Source organism: Chlamydotis macqueenii, chromosome 5 (genome assembly GCF_036417535.1).
Source record: "Chlamydotis macqueenii isolate bChlMac1 chromosome 5, bChlMac1.mat, whole genome shotgun sequence".
In the NCBI taxonomy this organism is placed as follows: domain Eukaryota; kingdom Metazoa; phylum Chordata; class Aves; order Otidiformes; family Otididae; genus Chlamydotis; species Chlamydotis macqueenii.
In genome coordinates, this window is record NC_141560.1 from 21,338,186 (window position 1) to 21,357,619 (window position 19,434).

Genomic DNA, 19,434 nt, shown 5'->3' on the forward strand with positions numbered 1-19,434 from the left:
CTGGAGCAGAGGAGGAATGCGAGGAGTTCTTCCCCTGACGATGATACAGCGGCGTAAAACAACGCGTGATGAACTGACCGCGACCCCCATTCCCTTTTCCCCCCCCCCGTGCCGCTCGGGAGGGGAAGGTAGTAGAGATAATGTTAAGCCCGGGAAGAGGGAGGGGTGGGGGGAGGTTATCTTGTTCCCTGTCTCATTCTCCTGCTAATTTTAGAAATAAATGAATAGTTTTCCCCAAGTCGAGTCTGTTTTGCCCGTGACGGTAACTTTAAGGATTTCTCCCCGTCCTTATCTCAAACCTTGAGCTGTTTTTTCTTATATCATCTCTCCCTATTCTCTCGGAGTGTGGGGGGAGTGAGAGAGAGACCGCGTAGTCTGGTCCGATCGGGGCTGAACTACGACAGGTACCTAGCTCAAAAGACAGAAGAAGCTGTTTCAGAAATAGGGGGATGACTCAACAGGGAAATGACACAGGGAGAAGTCAATGTTTACGTCTTCAGAAGAATGCAGACAGGTAACTAATCACTTATTTAGAAGCACTACCTGTGGCAGTTCTTAACTCTCTCTCTGATCTTGTATCCAGTCTAAACAGCAGCTCCTAACAATGTTACCAAATAAGGCAATGCATTTTAAAAGTCTAGATGAACATCTGCATCATACAACTGCCTTTCGTCCAATGAGGTCGAAATATCAGGGAGGGAGCTTACTCAGTACTAGACTTGAAATAACTGGACTGAAACTTGTTTGCAATAAAGTAAATAGACAGAGAAAGAATCCAGTTCAGGTTAGCATGAGGCAGAGCACTTTTTCAGAAATACCCATCAGCTCTGATTTATTCACATCATATTATTGTCCACAAGGCAAAAAGGTCTTACATATTCCAAACCAGACCAGCAGAAAGAGCATAAGGGAAAGGGGATTCTGGAGTTTGTGTTACGGCCAGAGTCTGAGCAATGTTCAGGATAACTGGTCTCTCTGGATTCTCTAATATCAGTTCTTTCTGAGCCTCTCAGAAGATGGTTTGAATCAGTAGGATCAATATTTAGACCGTCAATAGAGGAAAGCTAAAAAGTAGCAGAGGAAACCAAGCAAGTAGATGCCACAACACGCTGATTCATACTTTAAAAATTCCATGGTGACCCTGGTAAATCCAGCAGAAGCAGCAGGGATTTTCCGTGGGTTCTCTGAAGAGAAGGGAGATACAGTCTTTTTTTTTTTTTTTGCAGCTATTGCCTGAACATGCCTCGGAGCTGGGCCTTTCCTAGGGTTGCTGAAAGCCATCTAATCCTGGCTTCCACCTGCTCCAGCACATCACATTTTGTAGCTTGGCAAGACTCTATCTTTAGCCTCTCAGCAGTGGGACATTTTAGTCAGAAGAGGATTAAGCAGGCCAGCACAGATTTAAGTGCAGCCTGCAACTAGTCACAAATGTATTATCTGCATAAACTGTCAGTATGAACAAGAACATAAAACATGATTGTTGCTTTGCATTATTTTTGATAAATTGGTTTCCGTTAAGGCATGAAGGAAGAGCTTTTCTAGCTAAATAATAGAGAAGTTCATTGCAATAAAACTTAATTATGCCACGTCTGTATAATTTAGCATTTTTTTGAACAAGAGGAACTGAGCTTTATAAAGAAACATGAGGGAAAAGATGACTTGACTGAAGAAAGTATGCCACACCAGAGACTACTACTACAATGTCAAACGGAGATATATCTGAGAAATCGAGCTGATTAAATCAAAGTATGGGCATGGAGAACTTTTAACACTGGTTGGGGTGTTGCTTATGTTTCAGATTTTACAATATTAAAACACTTGTCCCTAAAATAACAGTGTTTTTTAAACACTTGTCCTAACAATAACAGTGTTTTACTTCATTAAATGTTATTGCACAATTTCTTCGTTGTGGAGTTATAGCAATTACAGGAATATGATTTTATTCCATTTTGGTTTTCCTATAAAGACTTGAAGGGGTGTTGAGATTTAGAAATTATTTACATGAATCCTCAGCAGTAAGTGGTTTAAATTGGAAGGACTGTTTTTTTCTATGACTGGTTGCACTACTCATATGCAAGAATCTTTGCTTTTGTGAGGATGAGATTCCTTCTATAAGATTCTCTCCTCTTTGGAAAAGTTCTTTTTATTTTGGAACTGAGATGTGTCCTCGATCTGAACTTGGGTTTGGCAGAGTATTTCCCTGTACCTGGGATCTCTGCCAGAAAAGCATGAAGACATGGGGTGGGACAAGGGAAAGAATGGGCTAGTCTGAGGGAGAGGTTAGCAGCCTGTGGCCAAGGGTTACAGAAACTCAAAGTATAAAACCTTCACTGAAGCTTAATTTTAGAAAAATGAAAAACTATTTAGGGGAAAACTCTTCTGACCCATAAGAGTGTTCAGATGAAGATGTGCTAGGCTGGACTCCTAATTTCTGCATATAGCAGAACTCCACTGATAACTGGAATCTTACATATTTATAATGGTAGAAATTATATTCTAATTCAGATTTGTTATTTCGTCTTTTTTCTTCAGACTTGCAGGGTGAAAATAAATTATTATTTGAGGTGATATTTTTACCACATTTTCTTCAGTCAAGTTTGAGATTTTTTGTCTTTCATTTTTTTTTTCTTTGTAAAGTATCAAGTCAAAGAAAAAATGGTTTATGTTCTGAAAAAAAAGTCACCTTTCTGTGTGAACCTGTAACTCAAAACCAGGCCAATTTTAAATAAGTATTTTGTAATGAAGAAGCAGCTTTTCCTGATCTGAAGAGCGATAGGGTTGAATTAATATATATTAATACAAAATACAATGCTCACTGCGTTTCTTTAGGCAGCTACAACCAACTCAATTATCTTTAATGAGCACAAAATAGTTAGAAATGAGGAAAACACTCAGAAGTATTGCATATTTTTTTCCCCTCAAATAACTAACTCTTTGAGCAATAAGACTTCAACTTCTCTTTAACTTGCATTTGGCTCCTTTATATTTGTAAATAATAAGTCCTTTTATCTACTCTTTCAATTTCCAATAGAAAATAGTTAATTTATTAAGAAAAAATGGTTCTTGTCATGGGAGTAGATAAGTTAAATTGTGAAGCCTGATTTACCCAGGAAGACAGACTTGATTGGCTATAATTCCTTTCTGCTTGTAAATGTATAAATTTTGAGATAGTTGGTTCACTGTCCCAAATCCTGTCAAGGTTATCTTGACTTGTAAGAATAAGTGCTCAGAACTGCACTCACTTGGAATTCAATGTGCAGCTATCACTGTTGTGTGTGGACATAAGCCATGTAATTATATATGCACTTGTCCCCTAGCTACACATAAATGGTCATGACACTTGTGAGAATGATTTTAACTGAAATAAACCTTGCCTTTGGAGCTACGAAGATTATATGCAGATACTGAATCATCTCTGCCTAGAAGAGTGGTGAGAGCAGGAAAATAGGGCGTGACAGCAACTATTTGGCTTCTACATGGAAATGTTACTGTCCAGCCCTTATGAGTCATTATGTGCATAGTTCAGACTTAAAAATTTTAGTTGTTGCTTGAAGCAGTGGGTTTTGTCTAGTGAGAGCAAGTAATCCAGGGTAATCCAGAGTAAATCCAGGGTGTACTGGTGGATGAGAAGCTCAACATGAGCCGGCAATGCATGCTTGCAGCCCAGAAAGCCAGCTGTATCTGGGACTGCATCAAGAGGAAAGATGGCCAGCAGGTCAAGGGAGGTGATTCTGCCCCTCTACTCTGCTCTGGTAGAGACCCCCACCTGGAGTAGTGGAGCCCCCAACATAAGAAGGACATGGACCAGTTGGAGAGGGTCCAGAGGAGGGCCACGAAGACGGTAAGAGGGCTGGAGCACATCTCCTATGAAGACAGGCTGAGAGAGTTGGGGCTGTTCAGCCTGGAGAAGAGGAGGCTCCGGGGAGACGTCATAACAGCCTTCCAGTACCTAAGGGGGGCTTATTAGAAAGACAGGGAGAGACTCTTCAGTATGTCCTGTTGTAGTAGGACGAGCGGTAATGGTTTTAAAATAGAGGGAGGTAGATTCAGATTAGATATTAGGAAAATTTTTTTTACAATGAGGGTTGTAGAATACTGGAACAGGTTGCCCAGAGAGGTGGTGGATGCTCCATCCCTGGAAACATTCAAGACCAGGTTGGATAAGGCTCTGAGCAACCTGATCTCGTTGAAGATGTCCCTGCTCCTTGCAGTGGGGTTGGATTAGATGACCTTTAAAGGTTCCTTCCAACCCTAACTATTCTATGATTCTATGGTTCTATGAAATTCTGTGTAGAGCTGCCCTGTCTCCTTGCATTGTTCAACTCTGTCAAGGCCCATGCTGGAAGACTTGTCAGAACTGTCTGCTTTATTAGTTGCTGCAATTGCCAGTGTGACAGAGCAACTCCTACTCCTCTGAGAATGCAAATGTTGTTCTTCTATAACAGGCATTATTTAGGGAAGTACAGGGGGGTCTGGAGATCTGAAACACATTTTGCAAGACATAGTTTATTAATTTGTCTAGTTTCCTCATGTTGTGTGTACTACCGTACTGATTCACTGTCTTAAATTAAAGACAATAACATCCATGTGAATGTTATTGTCATAGTAATAATTTTCTTAATTGATGATGACTTTGGTCAATATAGTGGATGCCTCAGATAGTAGCAACATTCTTCACAGCCCTATAAACACTCAAACTCCTTTTTTGAATGCTAAAACATCCACCTAGTTCTTCATCAGGCTCTTTTTATCACTTTGTATTACTCTCTGGAGTACCACAGTTGAGTTAAAGCAGAACATCTATGCTACTGGATATTAACTTAATCTCTCTGTTGTACCTCTAAGTATATGGAGAAGTAGAGAGAGTCAGTCTTTATTAAAGTGAATGGGGGCTCTTCTTTCTAGTTCTCTGTCTTTCTTCTTCTAACATACTGTGCCAACTTTATAATTGCATGCAATTTAGATACATTATTTTAAAAGCAAAACCCAAATTCTCCTTTCAGATCCACTCATCCATCAATCCATCCCTTTAAAGTGATGTTACTAATTGGATTATCAAAGAACAAAGCAACAAAATGCATGTCTTATTCTTTGATCATATTTATAAAGTCTTCAATGAGGAAGCCGTTGATAGTCTATATAACAGAAAAACTGAAGCCAGCTACCCACTAAAATCTTTCTTAGAATAAAGTTTTTAAAAACTTGTGGAAAAATTAATTATGAGAATGGCAGCTGTTACCTACAAATAGACAGTAAAATGATTTTCTAAACTGATAGTGCCCCATTAAAGCAGTAAAGAGCTGTGTGGAGACAGTTTTGGATGAAGAACTTGGTCATAATTCTTGAAACTTCAGAAGAAAGCAGAATAATTTGTACATTAGCCTTTAGCCTTCTGGGAGTAAATGTGCAAAGAGTTAGATCAGAACTTCAAAGTATATTCTTGAGTGTGTGGTGTTGAAAATTTTGTATACTGAAGGAAGGATATCTTAAACATACAGTGAAATAGAAAGGAATTGTTTGTTTCTTTGTTTGTTTGTTTTAATATAGAATATTTTTCCTACTCATTCAGTTTTGAAATTGATTACAGAAATCTTAAGGTCACTGCACAAAGACTATAAGCAAGTATACTAAATATTAACTCTAGACATGTCAAAACAAATAGATGATGAATTCTGAGTTTGTGGCCCATATAAAAGTGCATCATATTCTGAGGCTAAATGAAAGAGAAATATATCTGAAGTTAAGCATTATTTTTCAATATTTTAGTTGAGTTAGTCTTTTATGTTTCTATGAATACAGATATGCAGACACACACAAATCTACCTACCTATCTATCTATCTATCTATTTATGCCGTATCTATCTGCTTACATATACCTGAAACGACAATACAAAATTTTAAAATAAAGCTAGGAGAAACATTCTCAGTGTCTGAAGATTGTAATTGATGTTAATGGAGTTGTACTTCGTCATATCAGCTGAGAACCTAGTCTGTAAAAATCATTAAGGCACTTAGCCATTTATTCAATTTACATCATGGTTAGTGTAAAAAAGGTACTGAACTGCAACCTATCAGAATGTACATCCAGTGTCCAAATTTACAGCTGCAGAACAACATGTAAGCAAAAATTAATCTTTATTATTTCCCTAAATTGCTGAATTTGTAATTGAAACATTTTGTCAGCAAAAGCTGAGGTTCAGAGAAGAGCAGTCTGAAATGAATAGCAGGACATGTCATATGGTGATGTTCTCACTGAGTAATGGAGCACAAAGCAGAAATACCTCAGGTTTATATCCGCCTACCATAATTAAGACAGACATGAGATTAGGATGCTAAAAAGAAATAAAATCCCTGATAATATCTATGCTGAGCTTCCAATAGGCTCAGAACTTATCCTGAAAACATGTAATAGGAGGTCCTCTTAAAATTAATAGGAGTTTGTCTGTAAGAAGAAAAAAAAAACACCTGTATTTATTACCTTTATATATCTATCTATACCCTGTGTAGACCTTCATCTAAATAGCAAGATATACGACAGAACACTTTATTACAGAGCATTAGAAATATATGTGATGGAAAAATCATAGAATCATAGAATCATAGAATGGTTAGGGTTGGAAGGGACCTTCAAAGGTCATCTAGTCCAACCCCCTTGCAAGGACCAGGGACATCCCCAACTAGATCAGGTTGTTCAGAGCCTCATCCAGCCTGGCCTTGAACGTTTCCAGGGATGGGGCCTCCACCACCTTTCTGGGCAACCTGTTCCAGTGTTCTATAACTCGCATCGTAAACAATTTTTTCCTAATTTCTAATCTAAATCTACCCCCCTCTATTTTAAAACCATTACCCCTCATCCTATCACAACAGGCCCTACTAAATGTCTTTCTTTTAAGTGCATTTTGAATTGTATTGGAAAGGACAAGCAATACATAATAGAAAATATTTTATTCAAATTTCATGAAAAGTGCAATGGGAATACAAATTAATTACAATTGTCACTGTACCCTGAGATTGCATATTTCTAAATATTTCTACTTTAAACTGTAGTATTCCAGAGTGGGAACATTCATAGAAAAAAACACAAAAAATAATTAAGATTTTAATCCATAAAATAAAATATATCCATGAATCCTAGATATTTGAAACACATTTCCAATTAGTCATCAGTATTCTTTGCAAGAAATAACCTGACAGAAAAGAATGACCAGCCTGCCTTTTTTTTTTTCTTCCTAGATTCTGTCTGAAATTTTGGTCTCAGGTTCTTTAGCTGACTAAAGTGACACCTATGTGGCTCAGAACGGGACTGACATGTAATTTCAGTCACTTTAACTGAGTGCAAATTCTATGTGTTTCCACTACAGTTAATTTAGAGAGATGGACACTCTAAATTTGTAATTCAGGTTCAAAGTGAATTGTCTATTATATTTGACTGACTATAAAAGGAATTTAGGCTTAGTAAATTCCTAATTTAAATGTCTCTTTTAGGTACTCAAAGCAAGGTTTCATAAATCTGAACAAAATGCTACCATTTTATAAGAATGAAGGAAGTTTATTTTTTTATTAGCAAAACCTTTGCTACTCTCCTTCAAATCTTGAAATGAGTAGCAATAGCTTACATACATTAAAAACATGTAGAGTTATCTACCATGGAAGAAAAATGATCATTTTAGCATATTAAAGCAAATAAATAAGTAGTTGTTTGAGAAAACCACCCCAAAACCTTACTGGAAACTAACACATGATATGACAAGTGGTTTATTTTTCATACTAGTATCTTTTTTGCTATTGTATGTTCAAGTTATGGTACTTGATATCGAATTACACACAGTCTAAAACACACAGATCCGTGAGCTATAGTGATCTGCCACTACTTTGCCCAGACTGAAGTAAACATTATACATGTGGTACTCATTTCACATAAATTTCAGTTTCTGATCCGTGGTTACTGTCACTCATTCAAGACAACAAACACAAAATTATGGGAGAGCAATGTGGTGCAAAGTAGCCTGGAAGTTATCCACAGAGCACGTCTTTTATATCTCAAATTGTAATCCAGCTCATAAGAATGCCTTTCATGTATGAAGAAAGAGGTTATTATCCTATCAGTATACAATCTGTTAATAACAAACATCAGGGGAGAGCGATTCATTTGCCCTGACAGCTTTGTTGAACAGGCTTAAAAACTGTTCTGAATAGTGGGATACATTAAAAAAAAAAAAAAAAAGTTGTTATTTATGGCAGAAGACAGGAAAGGGAGCTTTCCTCCTGGAATTTATGAAACTTCAGCCAGCCAAAATACAGCAAAATTTTGAAAATATATTTGCAAGATTAATGAAAGACAGACCTCCTTATTTTCACCTCAGGTTTACAGGGGAAGGGCATGGCACTTGGTAACACAATTTTCAAGGAACAATATTGAAAAGCCATCAATTTTACTCATGCAAAAACATAGGCAGATCTGAGTTCCTGTGAAAAGCTGGTCATTTTATTGGTTTGATGTCTGATTTAATTTTATTTCAATATTGTAATCCTGAATAACTCATTTTATTCAGCCTGCACTTCTGCATGCACTGATCCTATCTGGCCTTTCTCAAGAAAAGTTACAGAATAGGAGACAAAGGCAACTTGCTCATATCTACATGAGCCTAGAGACGTAGTCTGCTGATGTAATGAACCTCCAAACTTACTGTATGTGTTTGCTGTATTTGATATGTTTGTATCTGACATTATATTTGTATTTGATATTATGTTTATATTTTTTATCTATTTCATATATACACACGCACTTCTATAATGAAGGACATTTTTGTTATTAAATATCCTTCTCTCTGACTATGACCATTGTATTGACAATAATTGCATTTAGAGGTAATAAAACAAGAAATGAAAAAAAGAGCTTAAGAACAATTATCATAGAATCATAGAATCATAGAATGGTTAGGGTTGGAAGGGACCTTCAAAGGTCATCTAGTCCAACTCCCCTGCAAGAAGCAGGGACATCCCCAACTAGATCAGGTTGCTCAGAGCCTCGTCCAGCCTGGCCTTGAACGTTTCCAGGGATGGGGCCTCCACCACCTTTCTGGGCAACCTGTTCCAGTGTTCTATAACTCACATCGTAAAAAAATTTTTCCTAATTTCTAATCTAAATCTACCCCCCCCTATTTTAAAACCATTACCCCTTGTCCTATTGCAACAGGCCTCTCCCCATCTTTCTTGTAGGCGCCCTTGAGGTACTGGAAGACCGCTATCAGGTCTCCCCGGAGCCTCCTCTTCTGCAGGCTGAACAGCCCCAACTCTCTCAGCCTGTCCTCATAAGAGAGGTGCTCCAGCCCTTTTATCATCTTCGTGGCCCTCCTCTGGACCTTCTCCAACTGGTCCATGTCCTTCTTGTGCTGGGGGCTCCAGAACTGGACACAGTACTCCAGGTGGGGTCTCACCAGGGCAGAGTAGAGGGGGAGAATCACCTCCCTCGACCTGCTGGCCATCTTTCCTCTTGATGCAGCCCAGGATGCGGTTGGCCTTCTGGGCCGCAAGGGCGCATTGCCTGCTCATGTTAAGCTTCTCATCCACCAGCACTCCCAAGTCCTTTTCCTCAGGGCTGCTCTCCATCCATTCCCCGCCCAGCCTGTATTTGTGCCTGGGATTGCCATGACCCAGGTGCAGGACCTTGCACTCGGCCTGGTTGAATTTCATGAGGCTGGCACGGGCCCACCTCTCCAGCCTGTCAAGGTCCCTCTGGATGGCATCCCTCCCTTCCAGCATGTCAACGGCACCACACAGCTTGGTGTCGTCGGTGAACTTGCTGAGGGTGCACTCTATCCCACTGTCCATATCGCCGACAAAGATGTTGAACAGGGCCAGGCCCAGCACGGACCCCTGAGGGACGCCACTCGTGACCTGTCTCCACATGGACACTGAGCTGTTGACCACCACTCTCTGAGCGCAGCCATCCAGCCAACTCCTTATCCACCGAGTGGTCCGTCCATCAAACCCATGTCTCTCTAGTTTAGAGAGGAGGATGTCATGCGGGACAGTGTCAAAAGCTTTGCACAAATCCAGGTAGATGATGTCAGTTGCTCGTCCCTTGTCCACCGATGCTGTCACCTCGTCATAGAAGGCCACCAAATTATACTGATCATTATTTGGTAGTACCCTAAGAAATGGTTGCACAGACATGGACATGTATCTGAACAATTCAGAAATTCAAATTTTCTGATTGCATATATTTTATACAGTCCAATTTGCAATATATGGTTGATTTGCAACAGATTCTTATTAGTTGTAACAGAAAAGCTCTGAAAGAGTTCAGCAAAGGATACTATGTGCTTCTTCAGGCAATAAAAGGAGTTTCTCCTTGTTTCACATGCTTAGAATAATAGAATCATAGAACAGTTTGGGTTGGAAGGGACCTTTAAAGATCATCTAGTCCAACACTCTGCAAGAAGCAGAGACAGCTTCAACTACATCAGGTTGCTCAGAGCCTCATCCAACCCGGCCTTGAATGTTTCCAGGGATGGCGCATCCACCACCTCTCTGGGCACCCTGTTCCAGTGTTCTACCACCCTAAGTGTAAAATTTTTTTTCCTGATACATAATCTGAATTTACCTCCTTCTATTTCAAAACCATTACCCCTCATCCTACTATAACAGGCCCTACTGAAGAGTTTTTCCCCATCTTTCTTGTAGGCCCCCTTTAGGTACTGGAAGGCCGCTATATGGTCTCCCCGGAGCCTTGTCTTCTCCAGGCTGAACAGCCCCATCTCTTTCAGTGTGAGGGAGTGAAAGAGGGGAGTGAAAGAGTTAATGTATGTTGATGTCTCAAACATTTTTGTGGCAGGGTGCAGTTTTCATAGGGGCTGTGGGAGTCTGGTGACACAGGATGTGGAGGTTGTGGAGGCCACATAGGGGACGCAGCTCCACAGGCCCCTGTTAATGAGTTGCCATATATGGCAAAGAGTCACACAACAGTCATCTGAGGAAGGGGCTTCCGACCAACCCTCACATTTAGTGCCTGCTTCATGCCTGCACAGAGGACTCAGGACTCTCTGGAACCAGACCATAGAAATCTTCAAGCGGCATAACTGGAGGCAGGGATTAGACTATAAAAGACCCGGCTTCAGGGAGCCGCGTGCGAGCCTGCTGCCAGAAGATCATCACAGCTGCCCGTCAGCGCACCACCGCCACCAGAATCACGTGCCCACCACCCCACTGGAAAATCCACGCGCCCACCCATCATCGTCGTCGCTGGATCCAAGGGTGATGATATCTCTTTCCCTCTCTTTCTCTTTTCCATCTTCTCCTTTTCCTTTTTAGAAATGTTCTGGTAAGAGACCCAGCTATCAACCCCTTACTGCTTCCCAAGTTTTCAAAGTTAAGTTGTCCCACTGAATGTTAAAGAAAATGTTAAATTGACTGTTTAGTGTTGTTTCACCTTAATTTAGTCCAAGGGAATCAAGAACCTGCTATGGCCATGGGTTGTAACACTCAGCCTGTCCTTATAGGGGAGATGCTCCAGCCCTTTGATTATCTTCGTGTCCCCCCTCTGGACTTCCTCCAACAGGTCCATATTCTCTTTATGTTGGGGGTTCCAGAGCTGGATGCAGTACTCCAGGTGGGGTCTCACGAGAGTGGAGTAGAGAGGGAGAATCACCTCCCTTGACCTGCTGGCCATGGTTCTTATTTACTTCATAAATAACTGAGATGGAAACAAAACTAGAGAATTCCTTGTTTCCTCTCCCTCTCTGTGAGGGCAAAATCTGAGAATAAAACCTAGGTTTCCTCCTAGTCTGGTGCCTTGATTACTTTCCTTTTAGGGAAGCTTCTACCATGTGAGTGGATTGTACAGTTACAGGTGGGTGTCAGAGGTGCTGCTTGGTGAGGCAGGACATGGGCCAGCCACACGAGGCCACTAGACTCTGACAGCTGCTCAGAAAATACATGTATCAAAGATGATGAGCATAATATAGACTTTATCAAGCTGAGTAGGCACTTCAAACAATAGCACAAAAATTCCATTGCTGAATCTGACTTTCCTTGGTTCCCTGTTACATTCCTGTCCCAGTTTTCCATAATTTTTTAGAATGAACCTTTTTTTTTTTTAATACTAAGAATGTACATATCCCACCTGCAATTTTACAAGTGTGAAATAATAACACCTGCAACCAACCTTTAGTGAAATGCAGCCTAACAATTTTTTCACTATTTTGTTGTAAAATACGTTTACAGTTCCTGCCCTTGTTATTTGTGTTTAAACCCACATGCTATTTTTTCAAAGAAATCAAGTGAGAGATTAAAAAAAAACCCCATATGTAACAGTTTAGTTTTCTATTTACGAAGCAAAACTTACTATCCTTAATAGAAAAGATAATTCAGAAATCCAATTAAAGTATTATTGATCTGTTATGGTCATTACACAGTGAAAAGATTGACTATGAGCTATTTTCATTATAATTATTTATTCACAAGTCTTGGTTTTGTTTTGTTTTTTTTTTTAATGAACTTGTCAGCTGATGAAAAGGTGCTGAACTTGCAGGCTGAAGTCCACTATTTATGTAAAAAAAGTCAGGCAAAAGCAGAAAACCAACATTTTCATTTGTTAAGAGGAAAAAACAAGGGAAATCCATGTGGAGTAATTTACTGAAAAAAAATCCGACAAACTGTATCATAGGTTTTTGTGAAGAGCACAGATAGCAGACAACATGATGAAGTTAACTACTATTGGGTCTGGAATTCTGACTCATCAATCAAATAATGAACTTCTACGCTCTGTTTTGCATTAGCATACATCAGCCTACTCAGGTAGGAGTTGGAAATCATTGGTCAAGTTGAACTAGCTCAAAAAATTCATTTTGCATCTGTTGCCATCTAATAGATGGGGGGGAGGAGTGGATGCAAGATTTAAAGATGAATGTTTTTCTATCCCAATGGTATTTTTTGTTATCAATCTTCTATCTTCAGGATTAATAGTTTATTAATATTAGACACATGAATGTCAGGCTCCAATTTTCTATCAAATCTCCCACACAAGCTGAAATGAAATCCACATTCGCATTAAAAATTTCACATTTTCATTACAAACTGGTGACTAAAAGACAAAATTATCCAAATCACATGTGCAGTAAAGATCAAGGATTTCAAAGTCTGAGGACCAAAAAAGCTTTGCTCACAGGTGATTTTTAAGTTCAAGTGATTTCTTCTGAAAATAGCAGTGCTTATTCTAGGACTCAGATAATTAGGAAGAAGAAGGAATTAGATTCTCCAGATACAAGGAAACATCCACCACCACAAGTCCACACAGAAATACATTTTTATTCTCATCTCAGCTTAAATGATTTTTAGGTGGCTTTTATTCACAAGTGTGATCTTTCTGTAAGAGTGAGGATGGACTGAATCCACTGATTCCAATGAAGAAAGAGAAGATCGAGAAAAGACAAACGGTTTCACAAGTTCACACAGAAGCAGTGGATGGAGTTCAGTGAGATCCCTCATTAATGCAAAATAAAAGGTACTTCTAGAGGAAGTTCTTTTTTTTTTAATCCAGTTTACTGACATTATATTTCAAGTGTTCAGTTGAACATGATTGCAGCCCTCAGTTACTGCAGCATGTTTTTCTGCCACTTACTGCCATTTTAGCACTGTGGAGACTGGCCACATAATACACTCTGTTTTGAGCTTCAGGTTTTGCATTGGAAACCAACACTCCCCTTTAAATCCTGTACAATAAATTGGAAGTTCTGAGTGTGACATTTTCTCGACAAAGACTTCTGTAGAAGTTGGAAAATCCATTTGGAAAGTCACTGGACAAAGTGACTTTGAATCAGAAAGACTAGTATTAGTGGTATTTAATTCAAGAAGGATGCAAAGAACATCCAAAGAGGGAGAGTCATTTCCACAGCTGTCAGGCTTTTCCAATGTTGTGGCTACTCATGGTTTAGTTATGTTCTCTACCTGCTGCAGAGAGACAAGCCAATCTTCACATCACCATTGTAAGGCAGATAAAAATTATGATCTGTAGTATAAAGTTGAGGAACCTGAGATTGAGAAATTATGATTTGCTCAAAGCCTCACAGTGACTCAAGCGAAGAGTTAGATTAAGAAACAGTTCTCAGCCATTACTATGCTTCATCACATTTTCTGTCTGAAAAATTGTCTTTATTCCTAGTCAGAAAAAAAAATAATTGTGGAAAGAAATACTCATAATAGATATTATTTCCACATAGCTATGGACATTCGTGAGAGGCAGGTAACTGTATACACACACATGTATAGACATACAGCCCTACATCCACAATATTAAACTGTTTTGGAGTGTACTACTAGTGTCTTGTCTTTTCTCTAATGACTTTCATCTGAGAAGATCCTAAAGAGTCCTGTAAAATGTCAAATGTATACAGCTATGCTGAAAAGCAACCGACTTCCTATATACCCGCTTACTTCTGGGGAAGAGAGGAAGTTATGCCAAAGGGAGAAGTATAAAAATCCTTGTGTTTAAAAATTGTATGAGTTTGTCCCAGATAGTCCCTACTAGCTTTGAAAGGGCACACTAGATTTTCTTTTCTCTCAACATTTACTGAGGAAGATGATCTCTTTCACCTTAATAAGACTGGAGAGATCAATTTGGAGAAAGGCAGTTTGAACCTACTTCATAAGCCATCAGGAAATACCAGCAGTGAAGACATACTATGGGATTTTTTTTCCTTTCAGTAAGTTCTTGAACTCTTATTCAGTGTTTCTCTTGTCCCATTCTGAGACCTGTGCTGCCTCTGTGAGCTGAGGAAAACTTAACAGTGACATCAGTTGTTCCTTAATGACAGAGAAAGAATTGCAAATACCTACTCACATGGATGTCTGAGCCAGTGTCTATGGAATGTTACAGTTATAGAGAAAGTAGGGAAAAAAATAAAGTTACTAATCATATAGTCCAAAAAGCAAAATAGCTATAACAGATATTGTAATTCTGATGGATAATACATTAAAACAAACAAACAAACAAACAAATCCTAGCATGGGTTGAAATATTTTCCACCAAATACCTCTGAAATTTATAGAAATACACATTTTTGTTTTGTATTTTTTTCTGAAGAAACAATGTTAAACTACAATTACTTTAGTCAAAATAATTTTTTTTTCATCAATATCTTCTACTAAATTAGTTACAGCTATTTCAAATGTTTTACTTCCGTGATGGGCTTATTATTTATATGGTGCCAGCAGTAAACTAAATGTTCAAGACCTTCACCTTTTGGAATAAGGAGATAGTAAAGAATGTTTTTATCAAATAATATTTTCTAAGTGAAAATATGATGTTGCCTAAAATAACATCTTATCTTTCAAGAACTTTGTTTAGACCTCATAGTGAGTCAGTCCTTTTTAAACAACAGACCATCTTTAAAAGCTCTTAAAGGTGGTTTGCTTTTATTTCACAATTTCAATATAACAAACAGTATTTCTGAACTTCTGTGCATTGCGCTATTGTTTGTGGATGATTGTTAAACTGGCTTGAGAATTTTGTACTAGAAAAAAAACTGATACAATCAAGAGAATACAAGTCTGAATCACTCAAACATTTCCAAGAAGTCAAACTAGGATTCCATTTTAAAGTGAAAAAGACATGTGTTTTTAACTAGAATTATAAGTATTAGAAAATATTGTGATGAAGACAGTTCTCATAAGATTCTGGTACCAATGAACTCAATGAAGAAAAACCCACCAACTAAATTAGACGTGTCTGGATATATAACCTGTCTTTTATATAACCTTTCTTAGATTCAGATAGCTGTGAAATAGTAGACGAGGTGGCAGGGCTACATTTTCCCTTCTACATACTCTTTTTTAATGTTACTATCTGTAGGGGGTTTGTGAGCCAGACTTGGCTCAGCATGTTACAAATAAGTATGCCCTGTATTCTCTAATAGAGATATTATCTTTGTTCTTATTTCTATTTATATTTTTCCATTATAATAAAACAAATAATTCAAACTAAAATGTATCTGTGGATTTCAAGGTTTTTTTTTACTTGGCTGGTGGTCTTTGGTTTTGGTTTTTGTGTGCTTACAATGATTACACTTCAGAAGAACAAACAGATGCAAGATATCTCACAAGAGAGTTTTTATATTTCCAGTTCAATCCCCAATCCAGATAGCTGAGTAGTGAATACATATCCAACAAAAAACTAAACTTCTAAATATGTCAGGGTTCAGCAGAAAGTGTCAGTGTATTTCATATATGCCATTTAGATATGTTTAAGGTGTTATGATGCTAAATCCCTTCAGAGGTGTCTTAAGGTAGTGTTTTCCAAACAGCCCCAGGGTATAGGGAACAGTTGCCTGTTTTCTTCAGTTTCTCCTAGATGTATTTGGCTTAGCTTCAGAAGAATTATTTTTCCCTTTAGAAGTTCCATGACCATAAATGTTATGTCAAAGGGTTTTGTTTTGTTTTTTAAATCTTATGCTTGCTACCTACAAATTCAAAACATCTTAAAATGAAATTGCTTTTGGATTTCTGATTTGTGGGAAGTGTTTGAACATTAAGATATGAGCACACTAAAACATATTGGCTATTAATGCACTAACATTAAAGTTACTAAACACTTCATATTTATTTATGTTTCTGATAATTATGTCTCATGTTAGTAATTATTATTATTGTTATTATTAACAATAGGGTTTAGATGTGTCTGAAGAAATTCTAGGCTAATTCTATAACAGATCATACAAATGTGAAAGTGGAGATGGATCTCAATTTTTGCTAATCTTCATAAAATAATGTAAAATAGAGTTCAAAGTATTTACATATTTTGTGACTTCTAGACTAATATAAGTTGGTGGATTGGCAGTGCTGAGGAAGACAGGCATAGAATAGTTCTCAGTCTCCCGCATGCTGCCTTGCCAGTGTGCTCCATCAGGGACACCCACACATTTCTGTGGCACAGTAGAGGCTCTTTCTTTGGTTCTAAGATCACACCACTAATGCATCAGCTAAATATTATCAAGATGATTACACCTTTTATATATTTTTATCATTGCTTCAAGAAACAGCAACAGTTTCTTTCAGGCACTCTACAATACAAAAGTATGCATAATACCTTCTGAGGAATCTACTATGTAAAATAGCTAACTATGTCTAATGTAGATGTAAGTTTATGTTTTTTTTTCTTTTGGTTTGGGTAATATTTTTTTTTGCCCCTACAGTTAGTAAAACTCCTGAAGATAGAAAAAAGTAACATTTAATTTTCCTGGCTTTGGCTACTGCATTGTTGTGTCTACACACACATGCAGTCATCTATGGCTGATCACACCCACTCTTCCACACAAAACTAATCATAGTGTTTTTAAAATAAAATAGCTCCTTACTGCCTAACCATAATGTCAACCCTGCCAGCTCATTTGGTTCAACATGAAAAAACTACATGGAATATTCCACTAGGGAATCTTTTGGTTAAAACGAACACTATTTAAAATCACACTATTTAAGCTTCTGGTAGTTGAGCTGTGTTGTCTTAATTGTGATTCAGTGACGGTGTTGGCAGAATTTGAGTTCACGGAGTTCATGATACATCAAGATCATGAAGCACTGCAGACCAAATGTGCTAATCTGTGCTGGAATGTTGCCTCATCCTATCTGCAAAGTCTGCATTTGTGTTGAAGACATAACAAAGAGAACTTCTTCCAGACTCACTGAAGGTATTTTAAATACTGTCGTGGTTTAACCTCAGTCGACAGCTAAGCACCACACAGCTACTCACTCACCCACCCCTGGTGGGATGGGGGAGAGAATCACAAGGGTAAAAGTGAAAAAACTTGTGGATTGTGATAAAAACAGTTTAACAGATAAAGCAAAAGCTGCACATGCAAGCAAAACAAAACAAGGAATTGATTTGTTATTTTCCATCAGCAGGCAAGTATTCAGTCATCTCCAGGAAAGCAAGGCTCCATGACACTAATGGTTACTTGGGAAGACAAACGCCGTCACTCCAAATATCACCTCCTTCCTTCTTCTTCCCCCAGCTTTATATGCTTAGTATGAAGCCATATGATATGGAATCTCCCTTTGGTCAGTTTGAGTCAGCTGTCCCAGCCGTATTTTCTCCCAACTTCTTGTGCAACCCCAGCCTACTTGCTGGTGGGGTGATCTGAGAAGCAGAAAATGCCTTGACTCTGTGTAAGCACTGCTCAGCAGTAACTGAAACATCCTTGTTTTATCAACACTGTCTTCAGCACAAATCCAAAACATTAGCCCCCATACAAGTTACTATGAAGAAAATTAACTCTATCCCAGCCAAATCCAGCACAAATACTCATCATACTACGGTTCTCATTTATCATCAGTGCATTCAGATATCTATTTTATAAATGTACATTTCTATATATCACATAGACACTGGATATTTTCATCTCTCACCTTCTCAACTCAGGAAATCAAAGAAATAAAACAATCAGCTTTACCATTATTATTATTATTATTATTATTATTATTATTATTATTATTATTATTATTATTGTTATTGTTATTGTTATTGTTATTATTTCTTCTATTTCTTTCCTGCAGGGCTGTCTCTTTTTCTTTAAAATTGGGAAATAGGGTATATGAGCTAAAGCCAAATACCGCAGTTGGAGTGCTTTTAAACTTGGAACAAGTTTAGATGTATGTTTTCTTATTTATGAAAGAGATAAAGAATGGTAGACAAAGGAAGGATAGGATAAAGAGAAATTGCAGTTCTGTAATTATAACGTAAGTGTGTAGTTGCAAACTGAAAGCTCTTTACAGAGATTGTGTGATGTTGTACTTCCTACAAAACAGGAAAACAGAACTATAACAACATTTAGAGAAGCTGAAATGTTTGCACTTGTTGTCGTTTAGCCATGCTCAGCACCAAGCTACGCAGTCTCTCACTCACTCTCCCCACCCTTTGAGGGAATAGGGAGAGATAATACAAGAAAAAGGCTCGAGGTTTAAGATAAAGGGAGAGATCATTGAAGTTACTGTTACGGGCAAAACAGACTCAACTTGGGGAAAACTATTTGTTTATTATTAAAAACAAAGCAGGATAATGAGAAAAAGAAAAAAAGAACTTCCCCCAACCCCTCCTTGTTCCCACGCTTCACATCAATTATCTACCACCTTCCTGACTGCAACCCCCATTCCTTGTTCCCCCCATGCCACTCTGGCAGGGGGGGAATAGGGAATGGGGGTTGCAATCATTTCATCACACATCGCTCTCTGTCGCTCCTTCCTGCTCGAGGGAAGAACTCCTCCCATTCCTCCCTTCTCCAGCATGGGAGCCCTCCCATGGGCCACAGTCCTTCATGAACTGCTCCAGCACAGGGGTGCAGTGCCTCAGGAACCAGCTGCCCCAGCGCAGGCCCTCCACGGGTCACAGCCTCCTTCAGGAATCCTCCTGCCCGAGCATAGGGTGTTCCGTGGGCTGCAGGTGGA